Source organism: Narcine bancroftii, chromosome 5 (assembly GCF_036971445.1).
Source record: "Narcine bancroftii isolate sNarBan1 chromosome 5, sNarBan1.hap1, whole genome shotgun sequence".
Classification (NCBI taxonomy): domain Eukaryota; kingdom Metazoa; phylum Chordata; class Chondrichthyes; order Torpediniformes; family Narcinidae; genus Narcine; species Narcine bancroftii.
In genome coordinates this window covers 41314891-41338858 of record NC_091473.1, presented here as the reverse complement: position 1 = coordinate 41338858, position 23968 = coordinate 41314891, and the positions used below count along the sequence as shown (strand labels likewise).

The 23968-nt window shown below is 45.3% G+C and overlaps 1 long non-coding RNA gene across 1 annotated transcript; it reads left to right on the top strand.

Moving 5' to 3' along the window:
• The first annotated feature begins 506 nt into the window (after positions 1 to 506).
• LOC138763311 (uncharacterized) lies at positions 507 to 19618 on the top strand. Its single transcript, XR_011357486.1, has 3 exons — positions 507 to 843; positions 6718 to 7045; positions 19437 to 19618. It is a non-coding gene; the product is annotated as an uncharacterized lncRNA (long non-coding RNA).
• Positions 19619 to 23968: the final 4350 nt, after the last annotated feature.

Sequence of the window (23968 nt, the reverse complement as noted above, 5' to 3'; positions counted from 1 at the left end):
TCTCTAGCAGGATGAAGTCTCGAGATGTCAGCCTCCGCCTTCCCTTGCGATGCCCACAAACAAAGTCAACCTGCACACGTGTTTACGGGTTAGGTTGAATGTGGACATGTTTTTCAACCACTTCTTTTAAAGTCTCGATCGTTAGGTGACTAATCCATGTTAAAGTCATTTTAAACTAAAATCCAGGTCATGCTTTGATGTACCATCAAAAATCACAAAAAGGCTGGAATTTTGAAACGCTCAGGCTTTTATTAACGAGAAGTCCCGTTCATGCAGTGAAAAAGCCCGACTGTGAAGGCGGATATTCTCCGCCCTTTCCTCGGGAGATTTACCTCTCTGGCCGGCTCGAAGGCTCCGACTGCAATCCCTCTCAGGAAGGATAACCTCTCCCTCCATAACTCCTTCAGGGCAGGGGCGGCTGGTGGGAGCCGTCAAGCTGGGTGGGTGGGTGGGGGGCTGTCAAGTCAGGGGCCATCAGGCAGGAAGGCTAGTGGGAGTCATCAGGTCAGGGACGGTGGGCGGGGGCTGACAGGGGGCAGCCAGTGCGTGCTGTCACCGCACCTCCAGCCTCTCCGGCACCTCACCAGGCCACTTCAGCCTTCGCGGCTGCTCATCAGTATTCAAAACGCGGCAGAGCAAGGGCTGTCTTCCCCACGCAGCTGGAACCGTTTTGGGAAACAGAGCAGTTCCAGCTGCGTAGGAGATTATGGGTAGGGAAGACGACCATTGCTCTGCCGCATATTTATGATGGACGGCACCAGTCGCCCCCGCCTCCATTGGCTCCGGAGAGCTCTATGAGGGACTGCTCAACATTAAGGTGATGCAAAGGCTGCTCCAGGAAAGGTAAGTTTATATTTTTCCCTCTGCGCTTATAGATGGCCTCCAAGCCTAGAGACTGGAAGAATCATCAACCTCATTGACTGATTGAAGCAAAGAGAAAGGGGGAGCATGCAAGGGGCTATGGGTCAGATCAGTCTCAGGAGACATATCCAGCCAGCAGCAGCCAATCATGGCACAACAGTGGTTTACCACATTCACCCCTCCTTTTTAAGAAGTGTCCTGCGGGGTGAGAAAAAAGAGGTGAAACAACTGTACATATATACATTTTACAGGTTATGTCTATCGGGGGTCTCGTCTGCCACAGCGAGCGATGTGGCAATAGGTGGGGCTCTGACGTAGCATCCTGAGCAGCTTGTGAGGTTGGCTTGTTGACAGTTTGTTGAGAGGTGGGGTGGTAAGGGAGGGTGATGCTAGTACAACCTTGGCAACAATAATGGTCAGGAGTAGGTTGTGGTGAGCTGCAGGTTCTAGACCCCTAAGGTTGAAGTGGGGATGGGAGGGTCTGTTGAGAGTCAATGGTGGTCGGGGAGACCCCCGATGGTGTCAGTCCCAGATCGAGACAGTGTCTTCGCGCCTGTCAGGGAAGGGAATGTAGGCATACTGGGGGTTAGTGTGGAGAAGGCAGACCATCTTGACCAGTGAGTCAGTCTTGGGTTGCATGACATGCTTCCAGATTGAGACCAGTCCTGGGAAGGTAAGCCAGACAGGCAGTGTAGTCCCTGACACAGACTTCCTAGGGAAAACAAACATCTGTTAGTAAGACATGTTGTTGGTGGCCGTACATAAAAGTGACCAGACAGAGTGGAGTGCATCTCCTGCCATTGGGACACAGGGACCTCAGTGCCAGGAGGATGGTCTTCCAGACTGTGGCATTCTTCATTTCCACTTGCCCATTTCCCCTAAGATTGAAGCTGATGGTCCTTCTCGTGGCCATGCCCCAGGCCAAAAGGTACTGCTGCAGCTCATAGCTCACAAATGATATCCTCCAGTCGCTGTGGATGAAGCCAGGGTACCCAAAGAATGTGAAGATATTATGAAAGGCCTTGATAACTGTGGCCGTGGTCATATCTGGGCATGGGATGGGGAAGGGGAAACAGGAGTTCTCATCAAAGATGGTAAGGAAATAGACATTCCAGTTGGAGGAGGGGGGTCCTTTGAAATCAATGCTGAGGTGCTCGAAGGGACACGTAGCCTTGATCAGATGCGCCTTGTCTGGCTGGTAGAATTGAGGTTTGCATATGGAGCAGACCTGGCAGTTTTTAGTCATTGTCCAGACTTCCTCATCAGAGTATGGTAGATTCCAAGATTTGATAAAATGATAAAACCTAGTTATTCCAGGGTGGCAAAGGTTACCATGGGGAGCCTGCAGCCTGTCCTTTTGAAGACTAGCACAGGATATTCGAGAAAGAGCGTCCCAGGCCTCATTAAGTTTGCCAGGCCGGTAGAGAATGCCATAGTTGTAAGTGGACAGTTCAATTCTCCATCTGAGGATCTTATCATTCTTGATTTTCCCCCTTTGCTTATTATTAAAAATGAATGCGACTGTTTGCTGATTTGTGAGGAGGGTGAACTGTTTCCTGGTGAGATAGTGCCTCCAGTGGGATACTGCCTCCACGATGGCCTGGGCCTCCTTCTTGATGGAGGAATGGCGAATGTATGGGCCTTGGAGAGTGTGTGAGTAAAAGGCGATGGGTCCTCCCTCTTGATTGAGTATGGCAGCCAGGGCAAAGTCATATGCATCGCTCTCTACATGGAACAGTGTGGACTTGTCTGTGGCATGAATGGTTGCCTTGGAAATGTCATCTTTGATACTGTCAAATGAAACTTGGGCCTCTTCTGGCAGGGGAAACATGATGTCTTTGATCAATGGGTGAATCTTGTCTGCATAGTTGGGGATCCAATGAGCATAGTAGGAGTAGAACACAAGGCATCTCTTCAGTGTTTTAAGGGTATGTGGGAGGGATAGCAGGGCCAATGACGCCATTCTCGACCACGCAGCTAGTCGTGCTGTCCAGAACACACATTTGTCCTCATTAAAAGTAAGGTTCATGCATTTTGCTGCCTGGAGGAACTTGCGGAGGTATTCCTCACGATCCTGCAGATTGTGGCCGAAGATAGTCACATTATCTAGGTATGGGAAAGTGGCCTGTAGATTGTAGTGGTCCACCATGCAATCCATCTAACGCTGGAAATCGGAGACCCCATTTGTGATGCTGAAGGGGACTCAGAGGAATTGGTAGAAGCGGCCATCCGCCTCGAACGCCGTATACTGGCAATCCTCTAGGTGGATCAGAAGCTGGTGATGCTCTGACTTCAGGTAAATCGTGGAGAAGACCCAATATTGTGCAATCTGGTTGACTGTATCGGATATAAAGGGAAGAGGTTAAGCATCAAGCTGAGCATACCAATTGATGATCTGGCTGTATTCTATAACCATTTTATTCTTTTCCCCTTTCTTTACCACAACCACCTGGTCCCTCCAAGGGCTATTGATGGCCTCGACGATGCCCTCACCCAATATGTGTTGAACCTTATGAGTCCTGTCAACCACACAGTATCGTCCACTCTGGTGGCCACCAGTTTGCAACTGGGGGTGAGATTGGCAAACAATGGGGGGAAGGGATTGAATTTGAGTGTTGAGAGGCCACACATTGCCTGCAGGGGGCCATCTATGAACTGTTTGTTGCAGACGGTGGGTGGGGGGGGGGGGGGTTCCATCAAAACACAGAGTGACTTTCTGAGTTGGGACTGCAAATCCAGCCCCAATAGCAAGAGGGCACAGAGTTGTGGCATAATAAGCAGTATAAACTATTTGTACACTATGCCTCTAATAGTCAGGATCACCACACAGGACTCATGATGACTGCCTCGTATGATTGGCGGGCCGTACTTTAAGGGACAGTGGTTTAGCAGTATCAGGGTGGATAAAGCTTTCTGTACTCCCTCTATTGAATAAACAGTTGATAATGCCCATTTACCTAGACGTCCATCATGGACCTGGTGAGTTCGTCCAGTGCCTCCTGGTTCAGGGTGATGAGATCCAGAATGAATTCATTGTCCAAGTCTGATGGGTGCTTACACTCCTGAGATACCTGTCCTCAGCCCCAAGATGAACGGCATCAGACCCTCCTTGTGTTGTATGCCTGGGAAGAGTGAGTTTGGCAAGCAGTCCAAAATGGCAACCCCATGACTCGCACATGGCGTCGATGTTGTGCAGGGAAAATGGCACCGATCACACTTCCCAGAGTGGTAACTGTCCATACATGGTGCTGCTAGATTTTGCAGATGGTTTGGACTGCCAAACTTTGGAGTAATGCCCTTTTTTCCGGCACCTGGAGCACATTGAATCCTTGCCAGGGCAACATTTCCTCAGGTGCTTACCCTCCCCACAGAAATAGCAATTTGGGAAATCATCCGCAACAGCGGCTGAGATCAGATCACTAGAGTAGTGGGATGGTGTAGGGGACCAATCACTCGTGGGGCAGGCTGATACCCCCATCCCGGGATAGTGGTGTCCATGGCAACCAAGTGCCCAAATAATTATCTGAGTTCTGGGGGGGCATCTCCAGTGTCTCTGTAAGTTCAATCACCCTTTGCAGATCGAGTACCTTTTGTTTCAGTTGTCATTGCCCTATGCACCCAGGGCGGATATCGGCCACATACGCATTTCTGATAAGGTAATCTGCATTCTGGGAGGCTGACATGGCCTTACAGTCACATGCTCTGCATAGGATCCAGAGGGCTCGCAGGCATTCGCCGCTTGACTCACCAGGTCACTGTTTTCTGGTGGCCAGGAGGTTCCTGGCATAGATTTCATTAACCTTTCTGCATTACTGGGCCTTGAGGATCTCCATGGCTGCTTGGTACGAGTTAGCATCACTGATCATCGGGAACACTTGGGGCCCAACCTGAGAGAGGAGTAATCTCAGTCAGTTAGTGTCTGTGGTGATGGAGTCCACGGCCACCGCCAGGAAGTGTTCAAAGCAGCATAGCCAAATCTTGAATGTGTTCAGGCATTTGGCGACCAAAGGTTGAGGTAAAGCTTCTCATTGTTCCATGCTTCTTTGAAATTTTTAGTTAATAAAGTTGATGTACCATCAATAATCACAAAAGGCTGGAGTTGTAGAACTACCAGGCTTTTATTAACTAAAGAGTGGAACAACCATCAACCTCTTTGACTGATCGCAGCAAAGAGAAAGGGGGAGCATTCAAGTGGCTATGAGTAGGATCGGTCTCAGGAGGCTTGTCCAGCGGAAGCAGCTAATCATGGCATAAGCAACTATTTCCTCCTGGTCCTGGTGAGATGTATCTGCAATTTTACTTACAAATCTTGTCTCTCAGCATAATAGAAAGCTGTACAGTATGGAACAGGCCCTTTGGCCAAACTCATCCATGCCAATGAAGTGCCATATGCTTCTGAGCTCATTCTATCAATGTATCTATCTAAATGCATTTGAACATCGTTATTGTTATTTGTTTATTTAGACTGTAATGTTATTGAGTTGATGCAATTATTACTCATAATGGAAATAGTTTATCAGCTTCTGATTATGCACATTCCTACACCTTGATCTCCAGTGAAAGAAACTATATGCAGTATGAACTATTGAGTTAAGGTTGTGGTGATTCCAAAGGGACTTCCAATGTGAATGCTAAAGGCCATCCATACCAAGCGAATGGGACTAAACACACTGTCCAGAAGGTTTGTGTGACCCGGAATTGTTCAGGATTCTGAAGATCTGGTGAAGTTCTACTTGGCTTGTCAGGACTGCAGGCTACAGCTGCCTACAGTGCAAATACTGACATGAAGGTTACTCTAGGACCTTCTTGAGGTTACCAACTGATTTTTTTTCTGTTGGACACAGTATTACTACCTGCTGGTTGAAAGTCTTCAAAATCTCCAGGGAGAGTCTGAAGTAATTCTTTATGACCCATCGTCTCCCTAGGCTCTTTTAAACTGTAGCACCTGGGTAGCGCTCCTGGGACCGAGGAGTGATTACTGGAGTAAAGGTGCTGGAAGCACCTTTTAAACTACAGGGGAATCAACCCATTAAATCATCAACCCAGTGATTTAAGGGGGATCCCATCCCCACAATGACGCGGTAAGTGATGCACGATGCATTCATGGGAACTATCGGTAAGTCTCCCTGTCCACCCCACCGGCCATCGATCACCACCCTCCCCAGTCAGTCACCCTCCCCCATCAGTTGCCACCCCCACTGTCAATCGACACTCAACCCCTCAATCGCATACCCAGTAACATCCTGCTGCAGCTAACGTAGAGCTGTCACTGAGAACCAGAGTGGCATTCGCAACCCCCCCCCATTCTCCCCCCACTGTAGCAGTGACCTTTCCTCCCGCAGCAGCGTCCCCTATTCCCCCCCCCTCCGCAGCAGTGATCCCACTACCCCCCCCCATTTATGGCCCCCCCTTACTCCCCCACCACAGCACCAACCTCTCCCCACCCTGGGCTCCACAGCAGCGACCCCACTCTCTCCCCCCGATTATGGCAGGTACTTCAGCCAGGGGTTTTCCTGTGATGCCAGCGTGCAAGTGCTAACGTCACAGGAGTAACCGGCTCGACCATTTTCCTGTTCAAGTCGTGGGTAGACATGACCTAGTTAAGTTTAACTGGGTTCCCTGACTACCTCTGATGTAGGTCAGAGATCTGGTTGGATTAGGACCATACTGACCGGGTTGTACCCTTTCTAACTGCCCCGAGAGTGGGGTGCTAACCGGGTAAATTGCCGGGGGATAACGCCATTTTACAAAAGGCCTTCAGATGAACCAGCAGTTCATGTTGGTACTGTTTGTGACATTTTTCTGCTACAATAGAATCTGGTGCAGTTTAACATCTCCATATCTTCTTGTCTACAGTTCCACCACAGGATGTTCCCCAGTTAAGATGCTAATAAGTCAACATTTGACAATGTGGCTAAGTTTGGTGCAGCCTAACTTGGACAGAAAGCTGAAGGAAAATAAAGTGAACCCTTGAATACAATTCACAAGGCCAGCAGAGAGAGATTTAACTGGGAGACACTTTGAAAGTCTTTCAACCTCCAGTGCACCAATGAGAAGATGGAGCCCTAGGGAAATTGTGGAAGCACTTGGAATCAGGAATTACATCTTGAAAATTGAAGATATCTGGAGTGCACACTTCAAAGATGGCAAATGCAACTCTTCACAAGATCTCAAAGTTTAAGCAGTTAAGTGGATCATTTAAGTTTATAATTGTTGAAATGTAAATATTTAGCTTTATACCATAAAAAATCAAAGCTGCAGATATTTACATATATTTGACTATTTCCATAAAAAGTTTATTTTTGTGGTTCTATTAGTGCAAAGGTGAAGCAGGGTAGTACAAATAATTCTAAAGGTGCCTGTAGGAACTGAAAGAACTGTATTTAACAGTATTGTATAACCTTGAAACCAGTCATTAAACTAGACAGATGTTTAGTTGAGAATTGCTTCCACCAGCGTTGTCTCCGCTCCATCCTCAACATTCATTGGAGCGCTTTCATCCCTAACGTCGAAGTACTCGAGATGGCAGAGGTCGACAGCATCGAGTCCACGCTGCTGAAGATCCAGCTGCGCTGGGTGGGTCACGTCTCCAGAATGGAGGACCATCGCCTTCCCAAGATCGTGTTATATGGCGAGCTCTCCACTGGCCACCGTGACAGAGGTGCACCAAAGAAAAGGTACAAGGACTGCCTCAAGAAATCTCTTGGTGCCTGCCACATTGACCACCGCCAATGGGCTGATATCGCCTCAAACCGTGCATCTTGTCGCCTCACAGTTTGGCGGGCAGCAACCTCCTTTGAAGAAGACCGCAGAGCCCACCTCACTGACAAAAGGCAAAGGAGGAAAAACCCAACACCCAACCCCAACCAACCAATTTTCCCCTGCAACCGCTGCAACCGTGTCTGCCTGTCCCGCATCGGACTTGTCAGCCACAAACGTGCCTGCAGCTGACGTGGACATTTACCCCCTCCATAAATCTTCGTCCGCGAAGCCAAGCCAAAGAAAGAATGCCACCTTGTATTGCATCATTTATGCAAAAGCGATTAGAGACAGACCTTTACACATTGGCAAACCATTAAATTGACGTGTAAATAACTTTGAGAGGCTCTATCAATAACAACGAAGTCAAGAGCAAGGGAATGATAGGCTTTAATAAACACAAGACTTTGGCTGGCCCGGATCCAGATACAGGAATGCCAGGAATGGGAGGGCAAGGATGACCTTTATGGTCAGGTCATAAGGGGAGGAGACATAGGAGATGAGTCTCTAGTGGGTGGTCCAGCCTCATACATACAACGGCAGACAAGTAGGGAATAATGTACAAGGAGAAAACATATCACTTCATTCACCCCTTCTTTAAAAACAGGACCTCCCCCCCCCCACTGTGGTGCACTGTTAGCCAGAATCAGACACACACAAAGATAAAGACTGTACAACAGGCCTTAATCCACGAAGACTTCCACAGAGTCAGGCTGGCTGAGGCTGCATTGACAGCTGGCCAGGTGTTTTCCTGTCCCCTTACACTCCTGCAGGTACAGAAGTTGCCCCCTGCATCTCTTCCGAGAGATTTAGCTCACTGGCATTTTACTCCATACCGGTGTAGAGCCATCAGGATACAGCATGTAAGCGTACTGTGGGTTGGCATGTGTGAGTTGTACATCTTCGACCAGTGGGTCTGTCTTATGACCCCTCACATGCTTTTGGAGAAGGACTGGGCCTGGAGTTACCAGCTGGTGGGCATGGAGGTCCCATTTGCCGACTTTCTAGGGAAGGAAAACATGCGTTCATGTGGGGTTGTGTTCGTTGCGGTGCACAGGAGTGATCAGATGTCGTATAGTGCTTCTGGTAGGACATCTTGCCAGTGGAATACTGGCAAGTTTCTAGATTTGAGGGCCAGGAGCACAGCCTTCCAGATGGTGGTGTTCTCTCTTTCCACCTGGCCATTCCCCCTGGGGTTGTAACTGGTGGTCCAGCTTGTGGCTATGCCTCTGGCTAGAAAGTACTGTCGCAGCTCCTCACTCATGAACGAGGGCCCCCGGTCACTATGGATGTAGTTGGGGTACACAAAAAGAGTGAAGATGTTGCAGAGTGCCTTAATAACCGTCGCTGAGGTCATATCTGGGCAGTGGATGGCAAAAGGGAATCTGGAGTACTCGTCTATGATGTTGAGAAAATAGATATTCTTGTTGGACAAGGGTAGGGGCCCCTTGAAATCGACACTAAGTCATTCGAAGGGGCGTATGGCCTTGATGAGGTGTGTCTTATCGGGTTGGAAGAACTGTGGCTTACATTCAGCGTAGACCCGGCAACGTCTGGTCATGGATCTGATATCCTCAATGGAGTATGGAAGGTTCCGAGTCTTAATGAAGTGGAACAATCTCGTAACTCCGGAGTGGCAGAGGTCATTGTGGAGGGATTGGAGGTTGTCAACGTGAAAGTTGGTGCAGATCCCCTGTGATAGGGCTTCTGGGGTGGGTTGTTGAGCTTACCTGGCCAGAACAAGATGTCATAGTTGTAGGTGGAGAGCTCAATTCTCCACCTAAGGATCTTGTCGTTTTTTATTGTTGAACATGAAGGCGATGGCTCATTGGTCCGTCAGCAGGGTAAATTTCTTACCGGCTAGGTAGTGGCGCCAATGGCCAACAGGCCAACAAAGCCCAACAGGAACTAAAAACAGACACAGTGGAATGAAAGCATGGGCCAACCCAAACTGGCAGTTCAAAGTGACACAGAACCCTTGAGAGAGGAAACCACAGAACACAAGAGGGATTAATTTCCTGCTGCCCACATATTCACAACCTAACCCTAATAGTCTGGTTAGGGTTGGTCTGTAGGTTGTCCTCAGTTTGAACAGTCTGAAGCCCACCACACCACTTCCCCACCAACAGCCTGCCACTATCCCCCAACTATAAGTAGTGGTGATTAGTATGGTCACGTCTCCAGAATGGAGGACCATCGCCTTCCCAAGATCATGTTCTATGGCGAGCTCTCCACTGGCCACCGAGACAGAGGTCCACCAAAGAAGAGGTACAAGGACTGCTTAAAGAAATCTCTTGGTGCCTACCACATTGACCACCGCCAGTGGGCTGATATCGCCTCCAACCGTGCATCTTGGCGCCTCACAGTTTGGCGGGCAGCAACCTCCTTTGAAGAAGACCGCAGAGCCCACCTCACTGACAAAAGACAAAGGAGGAAAAACCCAACACCCAACCCCAACCCACCAATTTTCCCTTGCAACTGCTGCAACCATGCCTGCCTGTCCCGCATCGGACTTGTCAGTCACCAACGAGCCTGCAGCAGACATGGACATACCCCTCCATAAACCTTCGTCCGCGAAGCCAAGCCAAAGAAAAAGAAAGACTATGTAAGTGGAAAGAAAAAGTTTGAAATCCACTTCTATAGATAATACTTGCAGTAGATTTTCTCATGCTCTTTTATAAGTTGTGCACGTATGTCATTAAATTGTGTTCATTTTTTTCCATGCTCTTTTATCTATTGTGCCATTTTGTGTTTTATTCCCGCTATGATTTTCCCACACTCTTCTATTAAATAGTGTATGTTAATAAAAGTAACGTTTGATAGCAAACCTTTATGTCCAGACTCATCTCTCACGGACCAAACACTTCCTCACCACAATAATGACCAGTGCAGGGACTGACAGCATTAGTGTCGGTCGTACTCACCATTATCACCCTAATTTCAACCTGATATATAAGACCGGGGGAATATTTTAACGGCTTGCTGTGTAAAAAGATGCACTGACCCAGAAAAATACCAGATTTGTTTGTTTCAGTGCAAATGACTGATGCCGGTACATGGGAGGCTCTTCAAAATGGAAAAATCATGCGAATGCTGTGTTTATATTAAAAAAAAACTTATTTTTTGCTCTTTCCATTCACTGCCTCTTTAAGAACTTTCCACACACACAAGAATATCATCAGTGTGTCACTAATGGGACCGGGCATATCAGATCACCGGTTCACATTAGAGCCGATTCGAAACAAATCGGCAATGATACACCTTCCTTAGGCGGTTAATTCCCAGGTCGATTTGGACCCCCATACCGGCTCGAGGGCGTACATGCTGGTGTATGAACTAGTCAATTACTGGGTTCAACTGCCAGGGTGAAAGAAAAAGTTGTACTAAATACATTGTTTGATACAAGTTTGATGCAAAGTATCATTTTGCAAAACAGGTTGATTCCAAGTTTTTTGGGGTTTTTGTTTTGTTTATTAAAACACACTATATGTCTTAAGTCAGTACCAAATCTGTTTCACAAATACATTAATCCTTTCTTGGCATTTTCTAAATTGTATCAACATTATTTTATGAACTTTCAGAAATTGCAGAGGAACTTAAAAAGTTTAAAGTTTAGAGACTGATAATAGCTTTTCTGCTATGGAACAACTGGAATGAGCACAATTAAGAGCCTTGTTTACTTTGGAATATTATCCACAATTGAGAAAAATTTGAAAAAAATGAGAAATACCATAGGAAACTGCAGTGAATTGTGAATGCAATTCAAGCATCGTGGAAAATTACGACTCCATCTATATCTCCCAATGCCTCAGGAAAGCTGTCAAAATAATAAAGTGCCATCCCACCCTCGTCATGTGCTTTTCTCCCATTTTTGTCAGGCATAAGTTACATAAGCTTAAAAAACCAGATACAAAAACAGTTTATTTCCTGCTGTTATCAAGCTCTTAAATTGACCTCTCGTTGGTAAAAAAAAAATGATGTCCCTGCACTGTTTATATCTACTTTTCTCATGATCTTGCATCTTATCCTAGGAATTTTAACTTTATGTATCACTTTTGTTTGATTATTGCACTCTTTGCCATACTTAAATATGGATTGACTTGCATGGATTGTGCACAAAGCAAAGCCTTTTACCATATATATGTACATGTCAATAAACAATTTAATTCAAACTCCAGCGTTGAAGGTAGTATCAGTGAAACATGTAATAGTGGTAGAGAAAATGGGAGAATGAAATTGAATCTTTATATAGGAAGCAAGGTTAAAAAATTCATAGTCAGAAGTAGCTGTGCAAGTCAATGATGTTGGCAGGGTTGAACCTTATTCTGTGTTTTCATTGCCTCTCAATTTTTTTAAAACATTTTCTTTTACTTTGTGGAATTGCGTATTATGTTGATTAATAGAGATGGACAAATGACCCCAGATGCTAGTATCTGAATCTGAATATAATCTGCTGGAGGAATTCAACAGGTCATGTAGCGTCAGCAGGAGAAAAAGAATGGTTGATGTTTTGAGCCAAATCCCCTTGGCAAAATTGGTTTTGTTGTGTTTAATCTCTGCTCCCTTTTCTGTCAAACCTTCTCTTTTGTTCTCTCCTCCCTGCCGCCTTTTCCCACCATCTTATTTCATCTCTAATTATTCCAAATTCTGATGTAAGTTTATCAACTTGTAATGTTAACTCTGTGTCTCTGAGGATATTCTAAATATTTCCAGCCTTTTCTGTTTATTTTTAAGATTTTCAGCAGCTGTAATATTTCGCTTTTGAAAAATTATAGCTTAGACATCTGCACTGTTCTTCTGCATCCTTTCAAACCCAAGGATGGAAACCATCTGGTAAAGTAGATTTGTAATAAACTAGTGCCATTATTTTTGTCTTTACTGCAGTAATAAAAATGTGTTATAATTTAATGTTACTCTTGTCAGGAATCCTAGCATGATATCTTTTATCCTCTTTTCAACTAATTAATGCCATTCCTTATTTTTATTTTCAACAGTAACATTATCTGTTTTTAATGCATTGCCCTGGACACCCTCCTTCTCCAAAGTTAGGTTTTGAACAAAAATGTCTTCACTCTAATATTCATTGCAAAGAATTAACTCTGGCCAAATTAAACAATACAGTTTCAAAGAATGTAATTGAACCATGAGTAAATTGTTTTAATGGGTAAGGTCATGTCAACCCAAAGAATCTATGTATATTTTGTGTGTAGTGCTGATAAAAGGAAAACAAATCTGTTAAGAAAGTATTACAGCAGCCAAAAGCTTTGTGTTAACAGAGGAAAGAAAAGGTGTCCAGAATGGAAAACTAGGATCCCAATGATATCACAAGATCACAAGATATAGTAGCAGTAGTTGGCCCATTGGCCCCTCGGGTCTGCACCACCAGTCTAATCATGAGCTGATCCATCCTGCCATTCAGCCCCACTCCCCTGCTTTCTCCCCATAACTATTGATGCCCTGACTAATCAAATACTTGTCAATCTCTGCCTTAAATACACCTAACTACAGCCGCCTGTGGCAACAAGTTCCACAGACACACGGGCCTCTGCTAAAGAAAGTTTTCCAGCTCTCTGTTTTAAATTGGCACCCTTTTATCCTGAAGTTATTTTAAATGTTAAATTAAATTTAAATTTAGACATACAGCATGGTAATGGGCCTTTTCGGCCCACAAGTCCATGCCACCCAATTTAAACACAATTAACTTACAGCCCCAGTATGTTTTGAACGGTTGGAGGAAACTGGAGCCCCCAGGGAAAACCCATGCAGACATGGAGAGAATGTATAAACTCCTTATAGACAGCATGGGATTCAAATTCTGGTCCCATTGCTGGCGCTGTAAAGGCATTGCCCTAACTGCTATGCCAACCATACCACCCTCTTATTATGCCTTCTTGTCCTAGAATACCATACCATGGGAAACATCCTTGCCACATCTACTCCAAGTCTCTTTTCACCTCAGAATTTTGAACTTTCTCTCCATTTAAATAATAGTCTGTCTATCTATTTCTTCTACCAAAGTGCAGGACTGTACACTTTCCAACACTGTATTTCATCTATCACCTCTTTGCCCATTCTCCTAATCTATCCAAGTCTTTCTGTAGCCTTTCTGTGTCCTCAGCACTACTTGGCCTACCTCCCATTTTGGTATCATCTGCAAATTTAGAGACAAAGCCATAATTCAAATAGTTTATATACAACGTAAAAAGAAGCAGCCCCAACATCAACCCCTGTGGAACACCACTGGGAACCAGTAGCAAACCAGAAAAGGATCCCTTTATTCCTGCTCTCTGCTTCCTACTGATCGGCCAATGCTCCACCCATGGTAGTATCCTTCCTGTAATTCCATGGGCTTTCATCTTGTTTAGCAGGTTTATGTGGCACCTTGTCAAAGGCCTTTTGAAAGTCCAAATACACAACAATGCTGACTTGGGACTATCTTTTCAATGCCCTGCAGTATTCTGTAACCTCATCCTTGACAATCAACTCCAACAACTTCCCGACATCAGGCTAATAGGTCGATAATTTCTTTCTGCTATCATGCTGCCTTCTTAAACATCAGAGTTTCATTCACAATCCACTGGAACCAGGCCAGTCTCCATTGATTCCTGGAAGATCATTACCAATGCTCCCACAATCTCTACAGCTACTTTCTTCAGATCCCAAGGGTGCATTCCATCTGGTCTGGGAGACTTATCTACCCTTAGACCATTTAGTTTCCCAAGTACCTTCTCTCTCCTGATCTTAACTGCACTCATTTCTCTTCTGCGAGAGCCATGAGAGTCCATAGGACTACTCATGTCTTCCACAGTGAAGACTAATTCAAAATATTCATTTAGTTCCTCCGTCATCTCCTTGTTTCCCATTACAATTTCTCAAGCATCATTTCCTATCAGTTCTATGTCTACTTTGGTCAATCTTGTACTCTTTATATATTTTTAAAAAACTTTTAATATCCACTTTGATATTACTTGCTAACCTCGTATCATAATTCATCTTTTCCTTCCTAATCACCTTCTCCAAGTTCTTAAATGTTTCCCAGTCCTCTGTCTTCCCACAAATTTTTGCTTTCTTGTTTGCCCTCTTTTTGCTTTTACTTTGGCTTTAACTACTCTTGTCAGCCATAGTTGTTTCATTTTTCCATGAACAAATTTTCTTTTTAGTATTTGCCTGTCCTACACTTTCCTCATTTTGTGCATTAACTCCAGGCATTGCTGATCTGCTGTCTTCCCCGTGAGTTTGTTTTTTCCATTGACTTTGGCCAGTTCCTCTCTTTTGTGACTAATTTCCTTTACTCCACTGAAATATCAACGCATCAGACTTCTCCTTTTCAAATTTCAGTGAACTCAGTCTTGTGATCTCTGCCTCCGTAAGTTTCCTTTACCTTAAGCTCTCTAATCACCTCTGGTTCATTATGCAGCAAATCCAGAACAGCCCATCCCCTGGATGGCCCATCAACAACCTGCTCCAAAAGACATCTCTCAGGCATTTAACAAACTCTTCTGACTTTCCCAATCTATTTTCATGTTAAAATCCTCCCATGGTTATTGTAATGCTGACCTTCTGACATTGCCTTATTTATTTCCAGTTGTATTTTGGAATCCACATCCTAGCTGCTGTTTGGGGATTTCTATATAACTATAGTGACTGCTACACAGAATGAAACACCCCACTACCACATTGGAGGTTTCAAACAAACTGTTTATTCAAACTTTGCGCACACCCTTTAAAGGCGGTGTGAGCTCCAGGTCGGTGGTGACGTCACCATCCTTGCCCGAGGTGCACACCCTGGCCTAAACCACAAGGCATGGAGGTCCCCCGACGGCGCCATCTTCTCCCGGCTGCCCCGCCAGTGCGGCGTTACAAGTGGGGCTGGTTTGCCATGATGATGTGCACCGCCATACAACTGCCATTAGTGTCCTTTTACCTTTACCATTTCTTTACTCAAATCATAAGAACTTCTACCTCTTCTGATCCTGTCCTTTCTTTCGAATGATTTAATATTGTTGCTTACCAGCAAAGCCACGCCACCACCTGCCTCTCCTTGCAAATCACCATGTATCCTGCGATGTTCAGAATCAAAATTCATCATCATGAACATGTCACAAAATTCGTTGTTTTGTGGCAGCATCACAGTGTAAACATTTATATAAATTACCTTACAAAAATAAATAAAAATAGTGCATATTAAGTCCAAGTGAGGCAGTGTCTTTGGTTCATTGATTATTCAGGAATCTAATGACAGTGGGGAAGTAGATTTCCACGTGCCACTGAAGTGCTTGTCTTTAGGCTACTGTACCTTTTTCCAGATGGTAGCAGAGTGAAGAGGGCATGGCCTGGAATAGAGGCTGCTTTCTTCAGTCACTGCCTCTTGTAGATATCCTCAAAGGAGTGAAGTCTGGTGCCCGTGATGTCGTTAACAACCCTTCGGAATCTTTTCTTGTCTTGAGCATTGGCACTTCAGTACCAGACAGTGATGCAAACAGCCAGAATGCTCTCCACAGTACATCTGTAGAAGTTTTTGAGAGTCTTTGGTGACATACCGAATCTCCTCAAACTCCTCACAAAGTATAGCCACTGGCAAGTCTTCTTTGTGATTGCATCGACATTGAGCCTCCAGGACCGGTCCTCGAAGATGTTGACACCCAGGAATTTGGAGATCTTGACCTTCTCCACTACTGAGCCCTCAACGAGGACTGGTTCGTGTTTATCCACAATCATCTCTTTGGTTTTGCTGACGTTGAGTGTGACACCAGTCAATGAGCTGATCTATTTGCATCCTGTACGTTTCCTCATTGCTGTTTGCGATTCTGCCAATGGTGTCATCAGCAAATTTTTAGTGAGCATTGGAATTGTTCCTTGCCACACAATCATGGGGGTATGGTGAGTAGAGTAGTGGGCTAAGCACACATCCTTGAGGTGCACTTGTGTTGATAGTCAGTGAGGAGGAGACATTGTTTACAATTTGTACAGATTGCGGTCTTCTAATGAGGATGTCAAGGATCCAGGTGCAGAGGTTCAGGGTTTGGAGCTTGTTGACCAGCACTGAGGGAATAATGGTGTTGAAGGTTGAAATGTAGTCAATGACATCCATCATTTGAGCCAATTAAGGGATGAAGAGTTAATGGTGCATATTAAAAATTTGAAGGGAGACATACTTTTATCAAGAGATGCTTTTTAAAAAAAAAAATTGATAAAGATAGATTAATGTTTAGTGGAAAGGACAAGTTTTTCATTCTTGTTCAGAAGCCAAAATTAGAGGAGTTTCTATTTTAATTGATCAAAATATTCCTTTTGTACTCCATAATAGTTCTTCAAGCAGGGTCGTTTTATTATTCTTACAGGTAAATTATATAATAAAATGGTTGTGTTGGCAAGTGTTTATGCACCTAACACAGATGAACCTGCTTTCTTTTTTTTTTTTTTGAAAGCTTTTTTCTTAGCTCTACCTGATTTAAATCATTACTCATTGATTTTGGTGGGGGATTTTAATTGTTGTTTAGATGCGGTTCTTCTCCTAGATCTACTACTACTCTTTCTAAATCAACAACTTTAATTCATTCTTTTCAATCAAATTATGATGTTTCAGATGTATGGTGATTTTAAAATCCTATTAACAGGGAATGCTCTTTTTTTTAATATACATCATTCTTACTCGAGAATTGATTATTTTTTAAATTTCGGACACGTTAAATGAAATTGCGCATTACTGGTACTATTCAGCCATTGACCTGAAAGCTGCAGACCATCAGTTACTGATCTGTTCAGTGGACTGCCCCTACACAGAATTTGACGCAGACAGATAGCACTATCAGTTCCGGAGGGTCCCTTTTGGTATCACCAATGGGGTCTCAGTCTTCCATAGACAGATGGACAAAATGGTCAACGAGTACGGATTGAAGGCCACCCTCCTTTATCTCAACAATGTCACCAGTTGTGGACACTCTCTGGAAGATCATGCTGCCTACCTCCAGATGTTTCTCCATGCAGCCAAGGCCCTGAACCTAACGTTAAACTACAGTAAGTGTGTGTTCCGGATGAAGCGTCTGGTGATCCTGGACTACGTGGTGGAGAGTAGCGTTATTGGCCCTGACCCAATCGAATGTGCTCCTGTTAGACTTCCTGATCCTGAGGACCATGAAAGCCTTAAGGAGGTATCTGGGCTTCTTCTCCTACTATGCCCAGAAGGTCCACCCCCTCTTAAAGTCCACCTCTTTCTCATTGTTGGCCGAAGCCCAGGTGGCTTTTGACTACGTTTGGAGCTACATCGCAAAGGCCACCATGCATGCAGTGGATAAGAACGCACCCTTTCAGGTGGAAAGCGATGCATCTGATGTAGTTCTGGCTACCTCCCTTAACCAGGTGGACAGGCCTTTTTATCCTGCACCCTACAAGGCCACGAGCTTTGGAACCCATCTGTGGAGAAAGAGGCTCAAGCCATTGTAGAGGCTATCGGGCACTGGAGCCATTACCTGGCTGGCAGAAAATTTACACTGCTCACTGAGCAGCGATCAGTGGCATTTATGTTTAATAATGCAAAAAGGGGCAAAATAAAGAATGATAAGATTGTCAGGTGGAGGATCAAACTCTCCACCTATAATTATGGCATAGCATACAGGCTTGGTACTGTCAATAAACCTCCAGGTACCCTGTCAAGAGGAAGCTGTGCCTCTGCACACATTGACCAGTTGTGGTCACTGCATGATGAGCTTTGCCATCACCCGAATGTCTCATTTCATCAAGGCACACAACCTGCTCTACACTATTGAGGGCATGAGGGAAATTACCAGGTCCTGCCAGGTCTGTGTAGAGTGAAAGCCCCACTTCTATCACCCCGACAAAGCGCACCTGATAAAGGCATTCCACCCCTTCAAATGACTCAGTGTCAATTTCAAGGGTCCCCTCCCTTCCACCAATGGAAACATGCACTTTCTCAATGTCATTGATGAGTATTCACGTTTTCTGTTCACCATTCCCTTCCCAGACATGTCGACCATCACAGTCATCAGGGCCTTGCATTTTCATCCTGTTCGGGTATCCCAGCTATATTCATAGCGACCGGTGCTCATCATTTATGAGCGAAGAGCTACGCTAGTACCTGCTCATAAGGGGCATTGCCTCAAGCAGGACAACTAGCTACAATCCCCAGGGGAATAGGCAAATTGAAAAAGAGAACACGAGTGTATGGAAGGCCATGAAATTGGCTCTCAGGTCCAAAAGCCTTCCAGATTCATGCGGCAAAAAGTCCTACCCATGGTACTCCACTCTATAATGTCGCTCCTCTGCATGACGACCATTACAACTCCTCACGATCTTATGTTTACGTTCCAGAGGTAATCCACATCTGGGACTACTCTCCCAGCTTGGCTAATGGCATCAGGGCCAGTCCTGCTGAGAAAGCATATGAGGAGGTATAATCAGACCCCCTGATTGAGAGGATGTACTTTCTGCACGCCAACCCAATGTATGCCTACGTGGCATACCCTGATGGCAGAGCGGACACCGTCTCAATCAGAGACCTGCCACCCACCGGAAATGAGGTTCTGATGCTTCAAGTGAGCCAGGAACAACTGAGTACCCCACTCAGGGTCCTGGAGGACACTGCTCAGGAAGTGGACTAATCCATCCCACGACCTGAGCCGAAGCCCTCGAGACCCACTGACCCTCTTCCGCAGGGGGTCCAGGAAGTTCAGGAAGCCCAAAGTCCTCCCGTACTGCCACACTTGACCAGAATTACCAGACCCCCTGATAGACTTAACTAGTAAATATTTGTAAAGTATTAATTTTTTGAATGAATGATCTCTGTTTTTCACCCACAGGCTCAATTCTGAAGGAAGGGGTGAATACAATGAACTGGAATTCATTGTCTATGTATTGTTCAGATGGCTGGCTCCACCCTCACCTACCCCAATATAAACCCTGGTTTTCCCACCTTACCTCAGATTCACCTGAGGACTATTGTGTCTACCAGTCATTGATTGTAAGCTATTAAAAGCGTGTTTGTACTCCTCACTTGTCTCTGAGTGCAGTCAGTCTCAATACAACCAGGTGTGTACTGACCTGTGAGCAAGGCTTGACTTTGCTTAGCAGGTGAGGTGACCTCTGTCAAGGTTCCAAACGGAAAGATTACATAAGCCTTCGCAATCCACATTTCCACCAGTTTCCAGATGGAGTGATCACGTCTTTTTCTGCAATCCCGCACTACAGCAACCCCAGTTCAGATCCTGCACTGTCTGTAAGGAGTTTGTATGTTCTCCCTGTGTCTGCAAGGGTTTTTCCCAGACAGTCTAGTTTCATCCACCTTCTAAAAACGTGCAGGGGTTGTAGGTGTATTGGGTGTAATTGGGCAACAAAGGCTTGTGGGCCGGAAAGGCCTGTTACCGTGCTGTATGTCTACATGTCAAAATAAATATTCTTTTGTCTAACTAGAAGCCTCTTAAATACAACGATTGTATCTGCTTACACCACTTCTCCTGGCAGCCTCTGTGTAAAATATTTGCTCCACACATCACTTCCTTCCCTCACTTTAAATACATGTCGTCGAGTGTGCTTCACTATCATTGCCTTTCATAATTTTATACACCTCTATCAGGAACCTCCTTAGTTTCCCATGTTCCAGAGAAACCCCAAATTTGTCCAATCTCTCCTCATAATTCATACCTTTTTGAACCAGGCAACTTCCTGGTAAATCTCCGATACCCTTTCCAAAGCCTCCACAGTTTTCCTGAAATGGAGCGACCAGAGGTATTTTAAGATTTATAGGCAAACTGACAGAAGCAAAAATATTCACAAAATTAGATCTGCCTAAGGCCTATGCCCAGTTTAATGTCAACGAAGATAGTCGACACTACTTGAAAACTGATATTCACAAGGGGTTGTAATCAAATACCAAGCTACTGAAAGCTGGTGCTAATATGGGATGATTGCTAACATCTCAATTATGTTCCAGGATCAGGTTAAACAGTCGTTCACTGTAGTGATTTGGCTAAGTCACTAGTTGTGGATGTGGCCAACACTGGAAATATCGTATCAATAGAAAAGGTTGAAGTCTGGAATTGTAGATCAGAAGAGGCCAAGGGAACCAATTGCAGGTAATACTGGGGCCAGAGTAGGGAGAAATGGCTGGCCAGCAGCAGATTGGGAAGGGTTCCTTAAGGGGAGGGGTGGGGATATAACAGGGATGTGGAGGAGGGTTATTTGAACAAGGGACAGGACATGGTGGGATTTGCTAAGGGTTTGGAGGAAGTCACTGGTATGTGGATGGGAAGTCACCAATGGCATTCGTCAGAACTGGGTGTTAAAGTGAGGACTGAGTGTCCATATTCAGACAAACTGTCTTCATTTGTACTCCCTGGAGCTGGTTCCTCTTTCTTCCGTCAGTGATGCCTTGAAATAAAATTGCATAGAACCATAGAACATTACAGCACAGAAACAAGCCCATTCTAGTCTGTGCCAAACCATTTTCTGCCTCATCCCATTGACCTGCCCCCAGTCCATAGCTCTCCATACCATTCCCATCAATGTAGCTGTCCAAATTCTTCTTAAATGTTAAAATTGAGCCTGTATCCACCACTTCAGCTGGCAGGTAAATCCACACTCCCACCACTCTCTGCGTGAAGAAGTTCCCCCTTATGTTACCCTGACACTTTTCCCTTTCACCCTTAACCCATGCTCTCTGATTTGTATCTCACCTACCCTCAGTGGAAAAAGTCTACTTTTATTTACTCTGTCTATCCTCCTCTTAACTTTAAATACCTCTGTCAAATTTCCCCTATTCTTCTACTCTTCAGGATATACAGTCCTAACCTGTTTAACCTTTTCCTGTATCTCAGTTCCTGAAGTCTGGGCCACATCCTAGTAGAGGCTGAAAAATTGAAATAAAACCCAAAAATGCTAGATATGCTCAGAAGTTCAGAAGAATCTTTGGGGAAAATAAAGCACAAAATGAATGTTCCAGCCCACAAAGTTAGGCACAGACCCTTTGCCCAACTTTTCCATGCTGACCATTGCCTACCTGAGCAATAGGTGGCTTACTTTCCATTTGAGATCCTTCTCAAAAGAATAGTTTTGCATGAGACATAAAGTTGAAAGTGCTGGTAATATTCAACAGGTCAGTCAACATCCTTGGAGAGAAAAGCATAGTTAACATTTCAAATGTAAGAGTCACAAGAATGTTCTAGGGCTTGAGTGTAAGGAGACTGGATAGGCGAGAACTTTTTTAGCTGGAAGGTTGAAAAGTGACCTTGTGGAGGGATATAAAGTCATGAGGAGCAAAACATAAGGTGTTTAAAAAAATTTAAAAAAAACCTGTAGAAGCAGTTTAACTGGGACGAGATTTCCATACATTAAACTTAATCAAGAGACTTAATTAAAATTTTCATTGAGCAGAATTGAAAGGAAACAACTGTTTTCATGGAACATGAGTTGTTATTGAATTTCCTCATGCTCTATTTTGGGATTTAGGTCAAGTTTTAGTTGAACTGTATACCACAGCCCCATACTCTTGTTCCTGAATTTGCTTTCTGGGTTACTTTACAACTGTCTCTGGGTCAAACAACTGTATAGATTCATCCCAAATTAAGTTTAACTGGCCTACAAAATATATCACAAAATAAGGGGTTATGGTTGATAAAATGACTATCTTAATATGTTTGCAGAGGTAACAGACAAATAGCAAATTAAAATCAATGTAGTATTTGGAAGGAATTAAACAAGGTAGCCAATTATTTTGCTAAGAAATTAAATGAGGTTGAGTAACAAGGTGTTGTCAGAAATGTTCCAAAGGAATAATTTCTTCTGATAAAGGGTACAAACAGAATACTAAGGTTCATTTCCATAATTAAATAACAGGGGAAAATGTAAAATTCATATATACTGTGTTAGTTTGTCACACTTCGGAGTGCTCAATTCAATACTGGTTTGAATTAAAGCTAGAATTACATATGAAGTTGATTGTGAACAATGATTGTTATTTTAAGGCCATCACTTCTTTAAAGATTAGGCCATATAACTGCTCTCTGGATTGCAACAATAGGCTCTTTCAGGTGGCCAGAATACCCTGATGTAAAGCCACATATTCTACCCCTATACGGCTGTCGGGAGGCCACCTGAGAGCAGGAGGCGCCTCTGAGGCGCACTTTCTAACCCTCCTCCGAGAGGATTAATCACCGGAGCACTGAAGTCCCCTGAGGCACCTGAATGCAGCCACCCAAAAGCAGCTGCTAAGGGGTGGGCCTGACAGCCCCCCTCCCAGCAGCCTGACAGCCCCCATCCCCGTTGCCCCTGCCCCCTGGCGCGGTACATCTGGGGAGGGGCAGCTGGTGCGGGACTACTGGGCAGGGGCTGCTGGCGTGGGACATCAGGCGCGGGACTTTGGGGCAGGGGGTGCCGGCACAGCATGTCAGGGCAGGGATGGCCGGTGCGGGACGTCAGGTCAGGGGCTGCTGGTGCAGAACATCAGGCGCCAGCAGCCTCTGCCCCTAAGTCCCGTGCCTGACGTCCCCCGCCAGCCGCCCTTGCCCTGACGTCCCATGCCGGCTGCCCCTGCCCCGATGTCTCGAAGGGACTGGAGCCGGAGTGCGCTCTGAGGTGCCTCTCCTGCAGCTGTCCCTTTCAGGTGGACAGCGCAGCGCTTTCAGGTCTCCATCTGCTTCTGCAGGCGCATTCTTGGCGGAGAATGCACCTGAAAGTGGCTAATGATTAATAAAAATTCCAGGGAGGCTGCCTGTCTTTGGCTTGGCTTCGCGGACGAAGATTTATGGAGGGGGTAAAAGTCCACGTCAGCTGCAGGCTCGTTTGTGGCTGACAAGTCCGATGCGGGACAGGCAGACACAGTTGCAGCGGCTGCAGGGGAAAATTGGTTGGTTGGGGTTGGGTGTTGGGTTTTTCCTCCTTTGCCTTTTGTCAGTGAGGTGGGCTCTGCGGTCTTCTTCAAAGGAGGTTGCTGCCCGCCAAACTGTGAGGCGCCAAGATGCACGGTTTGAGGCGTTATCAGCCCACTGGCGGTGGTCAATGTGGCAGGCACCAAGAGATTTCTTGAGGCAGTCCTTGTACCTTTTCTTTGGTGCATCTCTGTCACGGTGGCCAGTGGAGAGCTCGCCATATAACACGATCTTGGGAAGGCGATGGTCCTCCATTCTGGAGACGTGACCCATCCAGCGCAGCTGGATCTTCAGCAGCGTGGACTCGATGCTGTTGACCTCTGCCATCTCGAGTACTTCGACGTTAGGGATGAAAGCGCTCCAATGGTTGTTGAGGATGGAGCGGAGACAACGCTGGTGGAAGCGTTCTAGGAGCCGTAGGTGGTGCCGGTAGAGGTGATGAGTCTTTAAATATACTACACATATCTTGA